The sequence below is a fragment of the Canis lupus genome, chromosome 18 (assembly GCF_048164855.1).
Source record: "Canis lupus baileyi chromosome 18, mCanLup2.hap1, whole genome shotgun sequence".
Classification (NCBI taxonomy): domain Eukaryota; kingdom Metazoa; phylum Chordata; class Mammalia; order Carnivora; family Canidae; genus Canis; species Canis lupus.
This window is the reverse complement of record NC_132855.1, coordinates 11,840,675-11,855,336: the sequence shown is the minus strand read 5'-3', so window position 1 is coordinate 11,855,336 and position 14,662 is coordinate 11,840,675. Positions and strand designations below refer to the sequence as shown.

Here is a 14,662-nt window from a genome sequence, read left to right as displayed (position 1 = left end):
ATAGTTTGAGTTTCACCTATATGGGCTGACTTTTCAAAATGATTGAATGTTCTTCGGCAAAATTTGACTACTACTGGCATGACCTGGCTTTATTTACATCTTGATTTTTCATCAGAAATAAAACTAAAACATCTTCTATAAATTATTTGCACAGAAATAATAGCAATGATGACTTTGAGATGCTTTTCCTCCTTAGTTTTTATCCTTTCCACGCCATATTCTTTACTACCCTAAAGTATTCTGCTTTGCCACCATAAAGTATTCTATACTACCCTAAAGTAACCCTAAATAAAAGGGTTTTATTCAACAGCCATTAGTTATTTCCTGCGTTCACATAGAGCAAATGGAAATTCATATGTGTGCCAGTTCCCTGCAGGACTCAGAGCAAGAACAGCCCCCGACACTGGCCTGGAGGAGGAAGGCGCTGGCCCTGATTGTTATCGTGGGTTGGGCTAAATTCTAGGCAACTGCCTATACTTGTCCTTTTCTTCTCTGTGAGCTGACTGGTCTGTTTCCTAACAAAGGATTTTTATGTTAAGAAGAGTTCAATTTCTATTAGAGCTAGAATCCTCTCTATTTTATGCTCATTTGGAGGGAAGGGATCTCACTGTGGAGCACACACATATATTCAGGTACATACGCAGGTTCCAAGCACTCGCCTTGCAAAAACGTAATAAGTCAACAGATTTTGGTGCTTAGATATCCTTTTTTGTTCAAGAACTCCTTTGTTTTCATATTTGAAGACACATTTATTTCAGTATTATTACAAATTACTGCCAGAGTCTAGCTTATTTTGTGTGTGAAATAAAAACCAAGTCCAAAAGGAGAATGGAGCAATATCTACAGTTGTTCATCTGCAGCGAGCTAATGATCTCTTCAGTATTCCCTGTCTCTAAGTGGCCCTTCCTGGTCCCAAGCAGGGATGTCATCTGAAGCCACTGTCTCATTGGCCTCCCACAGGTATAATTCTACTTTTCATCTAGCCTGACCAAGATGGCGAAAACAAGGCTAAACAAGATGGAATTTTTACATACAAACTTTTAATAAGAAACTTATTGGGGGCACCTGGGTGGCTCAGTGGTTGAGCATCTGCCTTTAACTGAAGTCATGATCCCGGAGTCCTGGGATCAAGTCCCACATCGAGCTCCCTGCATGGAGCCTGCTTCTCCCTCTGCCTATGTCTCTACCTCTCTCTGTGTGTCTCTCATGAATTAATAAATAAAATCTTTAAAAAAAGAAAAAAAACTTAGGGAAAAGAAAACACAGAAAAGCATGGAAATGGATAAATCTGCTAACGAATGGGAAATAATCTCATCTTTTTACTCTTAACCAAAGGTGATCACAAAGGGTAGACAGGTAGAGTTCACATAACTGCCTGTCCTGGTTTCTTTACTGGCCATGCCTCATTGTCTTTGAGAAATCCTGGCAAAGGACACACCTCCAGTCCTTTTTCCAATCTTTGAACTTTTCTTAGTCTTATTTTCCTTTTCTGTCCATTGTTACCTAACTTAGTGAGGAAAATGGAAATCACAGAGATAGGCACCTTCCTAGAAAGATCTCCTTTCTCTTCCAGAGCCATCCATTCATAATCTTTAAATTAAAGTGTGTTTATTAAAAAAAAAAAGTGTGTTTATTGAAAGAAATCTAGAAAATCAATTGTTTAAAAAAATTATTCACCTTCCAGAAATAACCATTCTAAATATTTTTATTTTTATTTTTTTCTAAATTTTTAAAAATATTTATTTGTAACATAATGATCACTTTCCAGGTCAATAATATTATTCAAATATATTATTTAAATGACTTTTCATTCTATTTTGATGTTTTATAACTTAATGGGTAGTTGTTGGACATTAATATTATTTCTAATTTTTGAATTAGATGACATGGTGAATGTCCTTGCATAGAAGTCTTTGCACTTTTGGAGCCGTAATACCTAGGGCATTCCAGAAAGGCTATGCCAATTCCATTTGCTCTAATAATGTATCTATAAGATAGCTTCATCCTGCCACATCTTTAGCAGAACTTAAAATTTTTTAAAAAGATTTTATTTATTTTTGCAAGAGAAAGAGAAAGAAGGTGAGCATGAGCAGGGGGAGGGACAGAGGGAGAAGCAGGCTCCCCACTTAGCAGGGAGCCCAATGAGGGACTGGATCTCAGGACCTTGGTATCATGACCTGAGCTGAAGGCAGATGCTTAACTGACTGAGCCACCCAGGTGCTCAGAACTTAGAATTTTTAACTATATATTTTCCAATTTGTTGGGTAAAAAATGTGAATCCTCATGTTGAGAGGAAACATTTAAAACAAAACTACTGATTGGCTATTTACTTTATGAAATTATTTTTTTCTCTGTGCCCATTTTTAAAAACTATTTTTAAAAATATGAGTGTATTATTTAGCTCTTACTATATACGTCACTTACTAGCTTTGTTCTACCTTCTTTTCTCTTGTCCTTCTTTCCTTTTATCCTTCCTTCATTTTTTCCTTCCTGCCTTTCTCTCTCTCCTCTCTCTCTCTCTCTCTTTTTCTTTAAACAAACTCATTGGAAATACTTTTAAAAATAACATTAAACAACAAATAGTGCTGCCAAGATGAAAAGATTTTCTGTTGACTTTGATTTACAATTTGGAGTAGGTATATAATGCTTGTTCCTCTTAAGAAACAAAATATTTTCTAAGATGTAAAAGAAAAAAAGAGGTTGAAATTTAAAAATGAGTAATTAAAAAAAAAAAAAAAAAAAAAACACTTGGTTTCCTGTTCCCTGATAGTAGATCTAATGGTTTTTATAATAGAGAAATTTATTTTTCTCTTTCTTTTCTGCCTGCTTTGATTTATGCTGAATTAATATAGTACTTGGGTTCAATAGTGCCTGCATTAATGAATAGGATGAAAGTAATGGCATTTATACTCCACAGCATAATATAGAAGACACAAAGATGCAGTCCAGCCTGTGAATTTCTTCTTTGATGCACTATCCGCCATAAGCTACTGTTTAAAAAAATCACCTATTTTATAAGGAAGGATATTTGGAAAAGTTACCTAACTTTCCAAGACATAGATTTCTCAAACACAAAATGAAGATCCTTGTTGGGCTTGGAATTCTGTTTTGTTTTCCCCTAACTTTTTAATATAGATGTTGGTTCCCATATACTTCTAGGAAATAATGCAGAATGGCCGTGTATACCTTGCACTCAGTTTCTCTCAATGGCAGCATCTTGCATAACTAGCATAATATCACAACCAGGGAATTGTCATTGGCCCAATCCATTGACCTCATTCAAATTTCACCAGGTTTACATGCATGCTGTATGTGTGTGCACACTTCGCTCTATGCAGGCTGGCAGTTTTCTCATTGCCTGATACCGACTTACCACATGGTAGGTCCTCAGCAACTGTTTAGTAACAATTCTTGTCTAATCTTTCCTCTCTCTTTTCTTGAAAGGAGAACTTCTGGGTATTCTTGGCCTTTGATGGTTCATCATAGTTAAAATGATGATTTCTTCAATGATGCCAAACTCACACTTAATCTCTTTTTCACTCCCAGACATTTGTAGGGGGAAGCTCAAAGTTTAGTAGCAGAGCCAGGGCTTGACCCAGACCTAAATCATCTGACTCATTCCATTACACTTGTTTCCCAAGCTTGTTCTACTGTAAGAATCATCTGGGGCAGTGCTTCTCACTCTTCTGTGTATATACAAAAACCTTGGGGATCTTGCTAAATTACAGATCTTGATTCAGCAGGTCTGGAGTGGAGGCTGATATTCTGCATTTCTAAAAAATTTTAGGTGATGCTGGTGTTGCTGGTCCACCAGCAATAATTTATGTAGCAAGCAACTTAGATACTTGCTGAAAACTCAGATTCCCGGGGATTTTTTCTCAGGATTCTTGTTCAGGAAGACTAGAGTGTAGTCTGGGAATTTATATTTTTATCTAACATCCTAGCCAATTCTTAGTATAAATTACTTTTGGCAAATCCCAAATATCTTCGATACCACCTCTATGCAGTTTCTGAATTTTTCTGGTTCCTTTTAAATGTACAAATATTGTTTACTTTAATATTGTGATTTAAAGATTTGGTGCAATCAGCTTTTTCTGTCATTTTATTTTGCTTGGCTTGGTTTTTGTCTTTCGAAGGCCCCAAATCCAGAAGGAAAAATCAGACTCTTTTACTGAAAGTTTAGTTCAACTCATAACAGCTTTAGGGCATTAAAATAATTTCAGTGCCATTCCATTTGACATACAAAGATTTTATCAGTGCTTTAAAAAGTCTTCCTAAACCTGTATATAACAGCTCTTTTCCTGATCTAAATAAATAACACATTGGACTTGCAACCAGAAATTTCTTATCATCTCTGAATTGACTCTTTCCTGGTCCAGATAAAAAATAGTGCTTAATCCCCCAAAGATATAGACAGTTATGTGAGCTGGTAATATTGATAAAAGAGAATCATGGCCAGACAGGAATGGCTAGATTCAACTGTATAAGTTGAAGCTGTATAAATCATCAAATAGCATGGGAATTGGAAAATATCATTATAAGCAACTTGTGTGAACCCCTGATGTTTTAAATTAGCCATGAAATGTGACTTGCTTTGTAATATTTTGGAGCTTCTAAAGATCCCAGCTTTTAAATTGAAATTTTCCTATTTGGCAGCAACACAGCAGGCCTACAAAATAATTTACAACCATTTTACTTTGTTAGTTATCCTTTTTAAACAACCCTCGAGGGGAGGAAAACATTATTAATCCCCATTTTATGGATGAGGGGATTGAGGTATTAAGAGGACTCAAAGGTTTGATTTAGCGGCACACTTGGATTCCTTAGTTCCTGTCCAAGACCCTCGTCATCCTCACTACATCAGCATGCCTGCTCTTATTATTTTGGCTTATCTTGATAAAGAACATGGACTCAATTTTCAAGTTAACTTAAGCACTTAGAAAAACTGGGGCAAATTTAGCAGCATTGCTTTCTCACACTGATGGAGTAAGTTCTATTCTGCTATTCTGCAGGGCTACTGTTTTTTTCTTTTTATTGCTGTTATTTGTAACTTTTGTACATCTTCATGGAGGAGTTCACACCGTAGGACTACTCTTTTAGAGGAGTTTATTTCAGTCATTTTTTAATAATCAAAAAAAAAAAAAAGGAGAGCAGAATTGTGATTCTTTTTTTCCCCCCCTCACTCATTTTGTTCAGACTTCCAAAGAATGCGTATGTGGGAATCATCATCGACCAGAAGGCACTGTAACTGTGATTGAAGTAGGAATCTGTACATTGTAAGTGATGCTGGAACATTTCCTTAATATTTCATTCCTTAGCAAAATAAACACTTTACTTTGGTGTTTATGCTTTGAGAAATATTTTTTATTCGTACTGTTATTGAAAAAAATCTTCCCTGTACCCTTGTGTATTCTGCAAAGCAAATCTTGAAAGATGAGGTCACCGATGCTCACTCAGCAAGCTAGAGGTTCTCTTTCGCAGAGGCAGGGATGGAGCTGCTTCCGGTCTCTTCCTGCGGCAAAGGAAGTAACTGAAAGTAACACAGTGGTCACCAACCCTCCTCCTGGACTGAATACATATTTTACTGATGTCATTTACATATTGTTTCTCAAAGCATAGTTCCCATCAGAATCACCTCAAATTCCTGATTAAAAGAAAGATAACTTTAATGTACTTAGCAGCTACAGAGAGAGGACTGGGGAGGCAACCTGGAAATCTGCACTTCAACAAGCTTTTCAACCTGCACTTTAACATAACTACTCAAATCTGAGATCCACAGCATCAGGGTAAGAGGCTTGATTTGCCCTGGTCATAGGATCGCTTAGGGAAACTGTGAAATTTATGGGTAACTGGCATTGCTTTGTTTCTCTACAGAGTGAACTTTGGCTCTAACTTTCAATTACTTTCTCACCAAAATAGTTTCTATCTGGCAAAACTATCCAGAGTGGCAAGATGCCTGGATGTTCTTGAAATCTTCTCACCTAGCATCTTGGCCCAAGTAAGTGGACTCCAGTAAAGGAATCTTTGCAGCTCAGGATAAACACCAGGGGCTAGCCTTAGGTTTATTCCTCCTCCTGGACTTTCAGGCAGTGGGCCACGGGGACAGGATGCCTGTGCTTGCTGGAGAGCCTGTAGCAATTATTCATGGCTAGCCAATTGGCTTTCACTGTGTACACCCTGATAACCTTTTTTTCCCCAAAATGCTAAATTTGATATCTCCTTTAAACTGCATAAACATTTTAATGGATATAGAACTCAGCCATGCAATAACACTGAGCATTTAATGGTGGCATGAAATGCAAAGGGGTCACTCTGAGGTCTCTATTGCTTCCTTATATTCGGCCATATGTAGTACTAGTCAATGAGATTCAAGGAGATCATAGTTACTTGGAGTAGTAGAACACTAGGTGAGAAAACTTCAAAAAGTATAATGTATAAAGAGAAATAAAACGCAACATTATTAACATCATTGTCAAGAAAAGTGATGTCAAATTAAGTTCTCTTTTTTAGGTTTCTTTAAAGGCGCCAAAGCAAGGCATTTTTCAGGAGAAAACCTAAAATACCAGATTTCATAGTTTTGGAATATCGCATGCTCGTGTAATTTCCTCAGATGCTTAATTTTCTAAAATCTCTTTATCCGGAAAATTATTTCTACCAACTCTAGTTTCATTGTTGTTCCCATATCCTTGACCGTTAACCCAAAACATAGACATGGACTTGGGTGAGCCAGGGGCCAGCTGTATCAGAAACTGCCAGGGTTTTTGCTGAACCTAATGGGAGCTTAAGACCTTACTGCAAAGAAAGGAGGAGAGAAGAGGAAACTGGTTTGACTCGCCATTTCTCAACCTTCTTCAATTTCTCTTCCATAAAATCAAAGGGGATTGTATCAGTTTATCTTTAATGTAGTTACCAGCTCTAAAGCTATGACCCTCAATGGAACCTTTTGGGAGAGGGAAAGGAAAGGAAGAGAAATATAAAATAGGAGAGATAAGAGGAGGAAGGAATGACAGGAGGGAGGAGAGGAAGGGAACAACTGTCTGGTTAAGAGAACATCTCACCAATTACCTTGTCTGTGATTCTGTGATACTGAGCAAAGGAGTACCTTATGTGGTATTCAGAGGAATTAAATAAATAAATAAGCAACTAAATAAATCACAAAAATCATTACTAGTTTTCTCACAGCCAAAAGTGATTTAATATCTACTTGGCCCCGGTTAGTTTCATGAATTATTCATGTATCCCTTTAGGTACTACCTGTGGTTGATCGAGTTATGTGGCATTGCTGATATGGACAGTGTCATGCTTGGGTTGTAGAAGCCAGTAAATTGAAGGTGGTTTATAGGAGGAATGCTAGAGGTGGCTGCGATAAATCTAAAAAGTTATTTCAGTTCATTTAAAAAGCCTCTGAAATATAAATAACAATCCCAGTGTGAATGGTAGGCTCTTATCCTATCCAGTTTCTTTGTTTGCTAATAACTGTGAAAATTATCTCTCACCCGCAGAATCAGAAAAGTTTATATATAATGACAATACATGGACACTGTCTCTGGCGAAATGAAAATTCCTTGACCATGCCTTATTTTATTGATTCTACTGACTAAATATTCTATATTGGAGGATAAGTGAATATGGATATTTAACAAGATTTTGGGAGAAATCAATATGCATGTATTTACTGGCTGCGTTTAATTTTTAGGAGGAAATAAAAATCTGCATTGAAAAGGCTAAAACTTAGATTTATTTGTATGCATCGAAGAACAATTGGAAAGGAAGGGTTTTTTTAAAGTTCAGTCAGCCAGACAGATCACTGGAGGGAGCTCTAACTTCACAACAAAACCAGAACTCTTTCTTCATTTGCAAATTTCACCTATAGCCAAAGGACACCCCCCCACACACACACACACACATCCTTAAAAATCAATAATAAATATGAAAAGGGTCTGGAAAAGAAAAACGTGCTTGGGGGCATCATATGCCACATTTACTTACAAATAAAAACAATATTATTCAGAGCCAGAAACATTTAAACAAGGCAAAAATATAGGGTATACAGTGAGAACCCCAATATACACTTTCCATGAAAAAAATACTTTGAAAAATATGCTTTATAGTGGTCAACTCCAAATCCCCCTTATAGCAAAGTAGACACAAACAGAACAAACCCCATTCTCCTGCCCAGTCAGGTGGAAGCTGGACTTGGTGTTCACATCATTAGTATAAGCTCTCGGGCGTTCTCTATGGGGGGAGACTTTGTACGGAGGTGTGGATGAGGTCCTGGGCTCACCCTTCGCAACATCACAACTGTACCTGTATCAGATAAGTGAAGGGCACTTAGCTTTTCAGGACGTGAGTGATGTGCTTGGCAGCACCCTGAACTGGGGACCAGGACACCCAGACTTTGTTCACTGCTGGACTTCTAACTGTACGTGAGCCTTTGGGCTTTTATGTTGCTGGTAAAATAGAAACATGTAAAGGTTGATCTACATGATTTCTAAAATCTCTTCAACTTTTTAAGCTATGATTATGATGTTAAAATTGCTTATTTGCTTTTTTTAGTACTGACTAGGGTATACATTTGTAGAGAGTGGTATTTAGAATTCAGGCCTACAGTTTATTTAATTTTGTGTGTGTGTGTGTGTGTGTGTGACCAATGGAGGTTTCCCTTTGTTATCCAAGTTCTCAGGGGCAGGAGGCCCACGTTTCTTTTGAGATATCCAACACTGATTGTTCTAGCTTAGTATAGGAGCTGTGTGAAAGCACTACCAACTTCTGGGAGTGGGCTTTGTGAATGTCAGCCCCATTCCCCCTGAATGTGAACCATGTTATGTTTAGAAATACAGCAAGAGCATGGGACTGGCTACAATAAAAGCTGAATACCACATTTCAAAAGGGAACGAGATGAATCTGGGAAGGAGATGTCCAACTTTGCTTCCCTGTGTCCCAGAAAGGAGACCAGCTCTTTCCTAAAAGCTCTGTCCTAGCTGACATATAAACATTCCCCCCTGGGCACCCTCAAGTGCTCCATGCCTTTTGATGTCTACATAGTTCTGAAACCAAATCATAAGGGGCCCACTTTGTGGCAAAAACTATCCCATAGTCAAGACTCCCCAGTTACAACAGAGGGTACTGTTTTGAGACCCTGGGTCTGAGTGGCCACAGGAAGAAACTAGACCAAAAAAAGAGCAAAGGGATGGAAATGGATCCAGAAGGGCCAGAGTTCTTCACTGGAGATGAGAATGTGATAATACTGATAATACTGGGTCATTAGCCCAATCTCCTAGTAAACTGGCTTTTTCAGAAATAAGAAACCCCTGATGGCTTGGGCCAAGGGAAACCTCCATTGGTTAAACCTGGGAACTCTATCAGCAAGAGGCCTGGCGCATTCTTCTTTCAGAAAGGGAGGGAAAGCTTCTGGCATTCTATCCTGCCCTTGTCAATAGCGGGTACAAGCAGCAGTGATTCAGGGATAGCAGGCCGGTGATCCCAGCTGATGCTCAGAACCCGGTTCGGTGCAGTATTCCTTGAAAGTATTCTTGTAGCATACTGTGCATGCGCCAATTGTCTGCTCTTCAGAATGGAGGCGTCATTATTAGCAAGGGGATGGAGGCAAGCTGGCTGCCCATCACTGGGCTTACCATAGGGGCCCACCACCAAGTGCTCAGGGACAGGAGGGCCATGTTTCCTTTGGGATATCCAACCCCGATATGGCTCTAGCTTCATTCAGGCCTGCTGTTTAGAAACCCCCAAGATGTCGTGTTCCAGTTTAAAAAACTCAGACAACATTTTCTAAGATTCCTTCCTATACACACTTCTTTATCCGCCTCCCATTACTTACCTGGTCTTTTGAAAGCTGGCTTCAGCTAAAAAGCAAATCTGTAGTAACATTCTGAAAAAATGACTCTGTAGGAAGTTGAATATCTTTACGATCTGGCCAAACCTGGTAGGAATTCCATATGGCCTGTTTAGATAGGCCATGGAGCAGGGACTTCCGGCTGGGATTTGTTACAGTGTTACCTGAAGCCAAGCATATAATTTGCAGGTCCCAATGCAGATGGAAATGCAGTGTCCTTGCTTAAAAATTAGGATAGTGACAGCAGAACGTTAAACCAAGCACAGGGCATTTCTGAGCATAAGGCCACATGTGACTTCACAGGTCCCATGTTCTATGAAGCCAGTCCTGCCTGGAATGATGAGGACCCTGGATTCAATCTGATAGACACATAGGACTGGACTGGAGTCCAAAAGTATTACCCACAGGGGGGGGAAAAAGAAACAAAACAAAAACTAATACAAATAAAACACAATAAAATAAAAACCGAGCTATTCCTGCCAGAGTATTTTTTAAAAGGTGAGAAATTATTTCAACAAAGAAGCTGTGATTGTGTTTGGGCCAAGTCCTTAAAAGGATAATTAGTTAAATAGTTTTGGAAGGAGCACCATGGAAAGAGGAAGTGTTGAAATCATATGATAATTTTGTTAATGCCAATTAAAATTTTCAATCTGAGAAGATGTAATGGTTTCTTCCAAATAGTTTCAAGAAATTGGAAAACAGCTGGAGATACACACAGGAGCACAAAGACTGACAAGAAATCTCTTGGAGGGGCTGGCAAAGCGTAGGGGAGAGGTGCTTTCAGAAGGCTGGAGGCAGTTTACCTGTAACGGCCCACAGCCTTAAAATAATTAAAATAAAGTATATGTGGTAGTTCAACTGTATAATTTCCTTGTGGGTTCTTTTTTTTCCCTCTAGCATTGTATTTTGCCCAATCCTATTATTCCAGTGGGGGAAAAATTACCTTGGCAATAAATACACTGTATTGTAACCTTCGATGTAATATTTTGTGGTTTCAAAAACAACTTCGAAACTATTTTTTTCCCTTCAACAATAGCCATTATTCTGCAGTGATTGACTTTATGACAGTGTGCCTTGGCATTCATTTTGCTTGAGCTCAGACCTCCAAGTAAATATTTTAAGGTAGCGTTGTGTGATTTGCATTGGTTGAGATCTGGAACCGTACAATTTCACAGCTGTGAATGTGTTTTCTCCTCTCTGCACTGCACAGCTTGCTGGCATCCTGACTGCCTCAGAGAGGCACCTTCATCACCTCTGAGATGGCATCTGACATTTCCTCCAGCCAGTTACATGCAGGTAAAGTTTCTATTATCACATCCAATACTTGTCTCTCTTCCCCAGGTCCTGAGCCTCTTGCTCCTTACCCTATTCTCTGGACAGAAGCTTATCATTTTGGACTTACAAGTTCACCATCCTATGCTAGTCCTCTTTCTCTCTTGAGTTAAAAACTGGCCAATCTAAAACAAAACAAAACAAAACAAAACAAAACAAAAAACTGGCCAATCTGCCCATTTTTGGTTTACCTATTAATGGATGACTGTACACCTGGGCGCCTTTGTCAGTAACATGTTTGCTTTTCCTTCGAGCCTTCTGCTATCAGAACGTTTAAACCAAATGAGTGCCTAAAAGGTAGAATTTATGTCATGGGAAAGGCCAGAAGGAGAGTTGACTTTGGGAAGGAGTGATATGTTGTGACCTTAAAAATAACAAAGTTGCTTACTTTCTAAAGTAAAGGTAATCCTATTTCTTAGGTATTATATCTCATTCCTTTGAGGATAAGTATGTTGGCTGACCAAGGATAATTTGGAGAAGTTAAAATTTAGGGATCTGAAGACAGGCCATGATTATGGCCTTTACAGTCCTTTCACAAGGAAAGTAGATTGAACTTAAACTTCCCAATAAGACAGCCCCCAGGGCTAATGCTTTTGGGATAAACTTGAAATGAAACTGCTTCATACTGAAATCCATTAGTCATTTCTTTAGCAAACTCTCCTGGGTAGGACCCCTTTAGCCTACATTTCTTGATTTCTGCTGTAGTTTACGGTGTTATGACAAGGTCCAAAAGAAGACTGTGGAATGCAATCTGTAAAAGCACCTTTTACCTAGAATTTTTGAATCAAAAATGACTCTGGAGAAAAAACATGATAATTATAGCTTAACATAATAATGCAGAGGATACAGCTTGCAATGAGGTAGTTTCAATCATTGTCATTATTATCACAGTTTTTGGAAGTCATTAGTTGCTGAATTTTTAAGCATTTTCCTTAACAAAATGAAAACTGTATTTTTACTCATGCAAATGATGTCATCAAATAAGTGTTCTGAAGATGGTGAGGAATTGTGTTTCTTATTATCACTAGATCTTCCCTGAGGCATGTTGCAAGAAATAGTTTATTTATAGCCCCAAATCCCCAATTGCATAAGGAAACAAAGGACGTTTTTACTCAGGAATTTGTTTTATATTTTTAATTTGAAATAACTTATACTTAGAGAAAATTTGCAAAAGTAATATGAAGAATTCCTGTTTACCCTTCACCCAGGTTCCCCTAACGTTAATATATTACATAGACATACTCCAGTGATCAAAACCAGGAAATCAATGTTATCGGCGTAATGCTTTAATAATAAAAATTTTGGGGGCAGCCTGAGTGGCTCAGTGGTTTAGCGCCTGCCTTCGGTCCAGGGCCTGATCCTGGAGACTCGGGATCGAGTTCCCCGTCGGGCTCCCTGCATAGAGCCTGCTTCTCCCTCTGCCTATGTCTCTCTCTCTCTCTCTCTCTCTCTCTCTGTGTCTCTCATGAATAAACAAAATCTTTTAAAATAATAATAATAATAAATAATAATAATAATAATAATTTTCCACGAATGTCTTTTTCTTTTGTGGTAGAACCCAATCAAGAGTGCCACGTTGTATTTGGTTGTCACATCTATTTAATTTTCTCCCTTGTGTGAAAATTACTCAGTCTTTCTTTGTTCTTCATGATGAGGGTCATATTTTAAACAGGTTATATTCTTTTGAGCTAATTAATAATGAAAGGACAAAAATATCCCTGACATTTAAAAACTTCAGGAGGAAATGATATATTTTCTTAGAAATATTTGAAATTATTAGCATAATCTTTGCTATTTTTGAATGTATATATTTAAAATTATAAATTAAAATCTAGTTGTAAATATTTTTTAATGATTTTGAAAGAAAAATTTTGTCTGCATATTGGCTGTTTTCTTTTTGTAATGAACTTGTCTTGAGCAACATAAATCTAGAAAAAAACTTTATAAGTGGCTTTTGGATTTACAATTTAGAAGAATTTTTGCAAGAAAAGTAATTAGTATAATTTCTCTATTGCCTCTGAAGCTTAAATTGGAAAGCAATTCTAGTAATTTTGTAGCATCATTGTGACCAACCATCTTACTCATTTAAATAACAAAATAGATTTCAAGTAGTATGATCAAATTCTGCATGTAAACATTTATCTATAGTCTGTGTTCCTAACTTAAGTTCCTGAAGTCATTGTTTATAAATCTGATACAATTATATAATTGTATATAAACTACATGTGTGTGTAATTATTATTAAAATTGAGTATTAAAATTGAGCCACACCAGTGGTAAAAGTTATTGGAAATTATGGCAAAAAAAAGCAAACACTCTCACTTCTATATTTGTGTTACAAAATATATGCAAATGGCATTGAATAGATTATTGTTTTTTTTTTTTTCCTCAAACCAACAGATTACTGCATGTTTGGCATAGTATAACATTGTCTGATGGGTAGAGTTAGCATCAGTCATACTGCTTGGCTAATGTCTAAGATGGATATAGTGGGAAAATGTTCATCAAAATGATTTGATAACAATTAGAACAGTATCTTCTATTTACACATTTTTAACTGTAATTTTATTTAGTGCTCAGAATATTCAGTTGTAAAAATTAGCTACTCCTGAAGTCAGCTGTTATGCAAATGTATAAAATCATCTACTTGTTCTCTACTCTTTGTCCAAGGTGCCCTGTGCATCAAGAAAGATTGAAGGAGAACCTGGGTGGCTCAGTCAGTTAAACATCTGCCTTTGGCTCTGGTCATGATCCCAGGTCCTGGAATGGAGCCCTGCATTGGGCTCCCTGCTCAGCAAGGAGCCTACTTCTCCCTCTCCCTCTACGATACTCCCATTCTCTCTCAAATAAATCAATAAAATCATTAAAAAAAGGAAAGGTTGCATACTGTTTGGGTATGTATATATTTGTGTTAAAGCCTAGCTCCCCTCTAGATCATGGAGCATGATGCCAGTATAGGGTAGCCACTTAATAAATGCTTATTGAACCTTAAATGTCTGGATTAAGTGGGAAACTGGTACAGACACTCAAATATATGACAATTGTGGTGATAGTAGCAATATTATGGACCCAAACACTGCATGCTATATAGACAAACTCAAAAGTTCCCCACCTTTTGGTAGCTTTTGAGATTTTGTTCTTGTACTTGTCTAACTTTTATTTGTACACAAATTTAAATTGTTTTGCCTTTTATTCTTTTTGGCAGTAAAAGTTTTTTTTCTGCTGAAAACTCTAGCTATCAGTAGAAGTAAAACCCTAATTCGGCCTCACCCTCCAGCACCATCACTAGCTAATAGAGTTTTACGTAAAGGATATATCTCCTCATCTCTGTATTGAATTTTTAGAATTACTTCCTCAGTGCAGTTGTAAGGCTTTGCAAAGTTCTGTTTGTAGAGTTGGTGATTGGGTAACATATTTTGAGTGAAGTTGTAAAGAGTCCATGAATAAAAAGAGCAGAAAAGAAGAAAAAGTTATAGATTG

General features: G+C 37.5%; 1 long non-coding RNA gene and 1 pseudogene across 4 annotated transcripts in view; one reads left to right on the top strand and one right to left on the bottom strand.

Moving 5' to 3' along the window:
- Positions 1 to 14,011, top strand: part of LOC140608665 (uncharacterized) — a 306,107-nt gene extending 292,096 nt beyond the window's left edge. For all 4 annotated transcript variants that reach the window (XR_012010649.1, XR_012010648.1, XR_012010647.1 and 1 more), the window contains 2 exons: positions 11,061 to 11,146; positions 13,853 to 14,011. This is a non-coding gene — a long non-coding RNA (uncharacterized lncRNA). The remainder of the gene's footprint in view (positions 1 to 11,060; positions 11,147 to 13,852) is intronic.
- Positions 5,148 to 5,235, bottom strand: LOC140609607 (small nucleolar RNA SNORD116; annotated as a pseudogene).
- Positions 14,012 to 14,662: the final 651 nt, after the last annotated feature.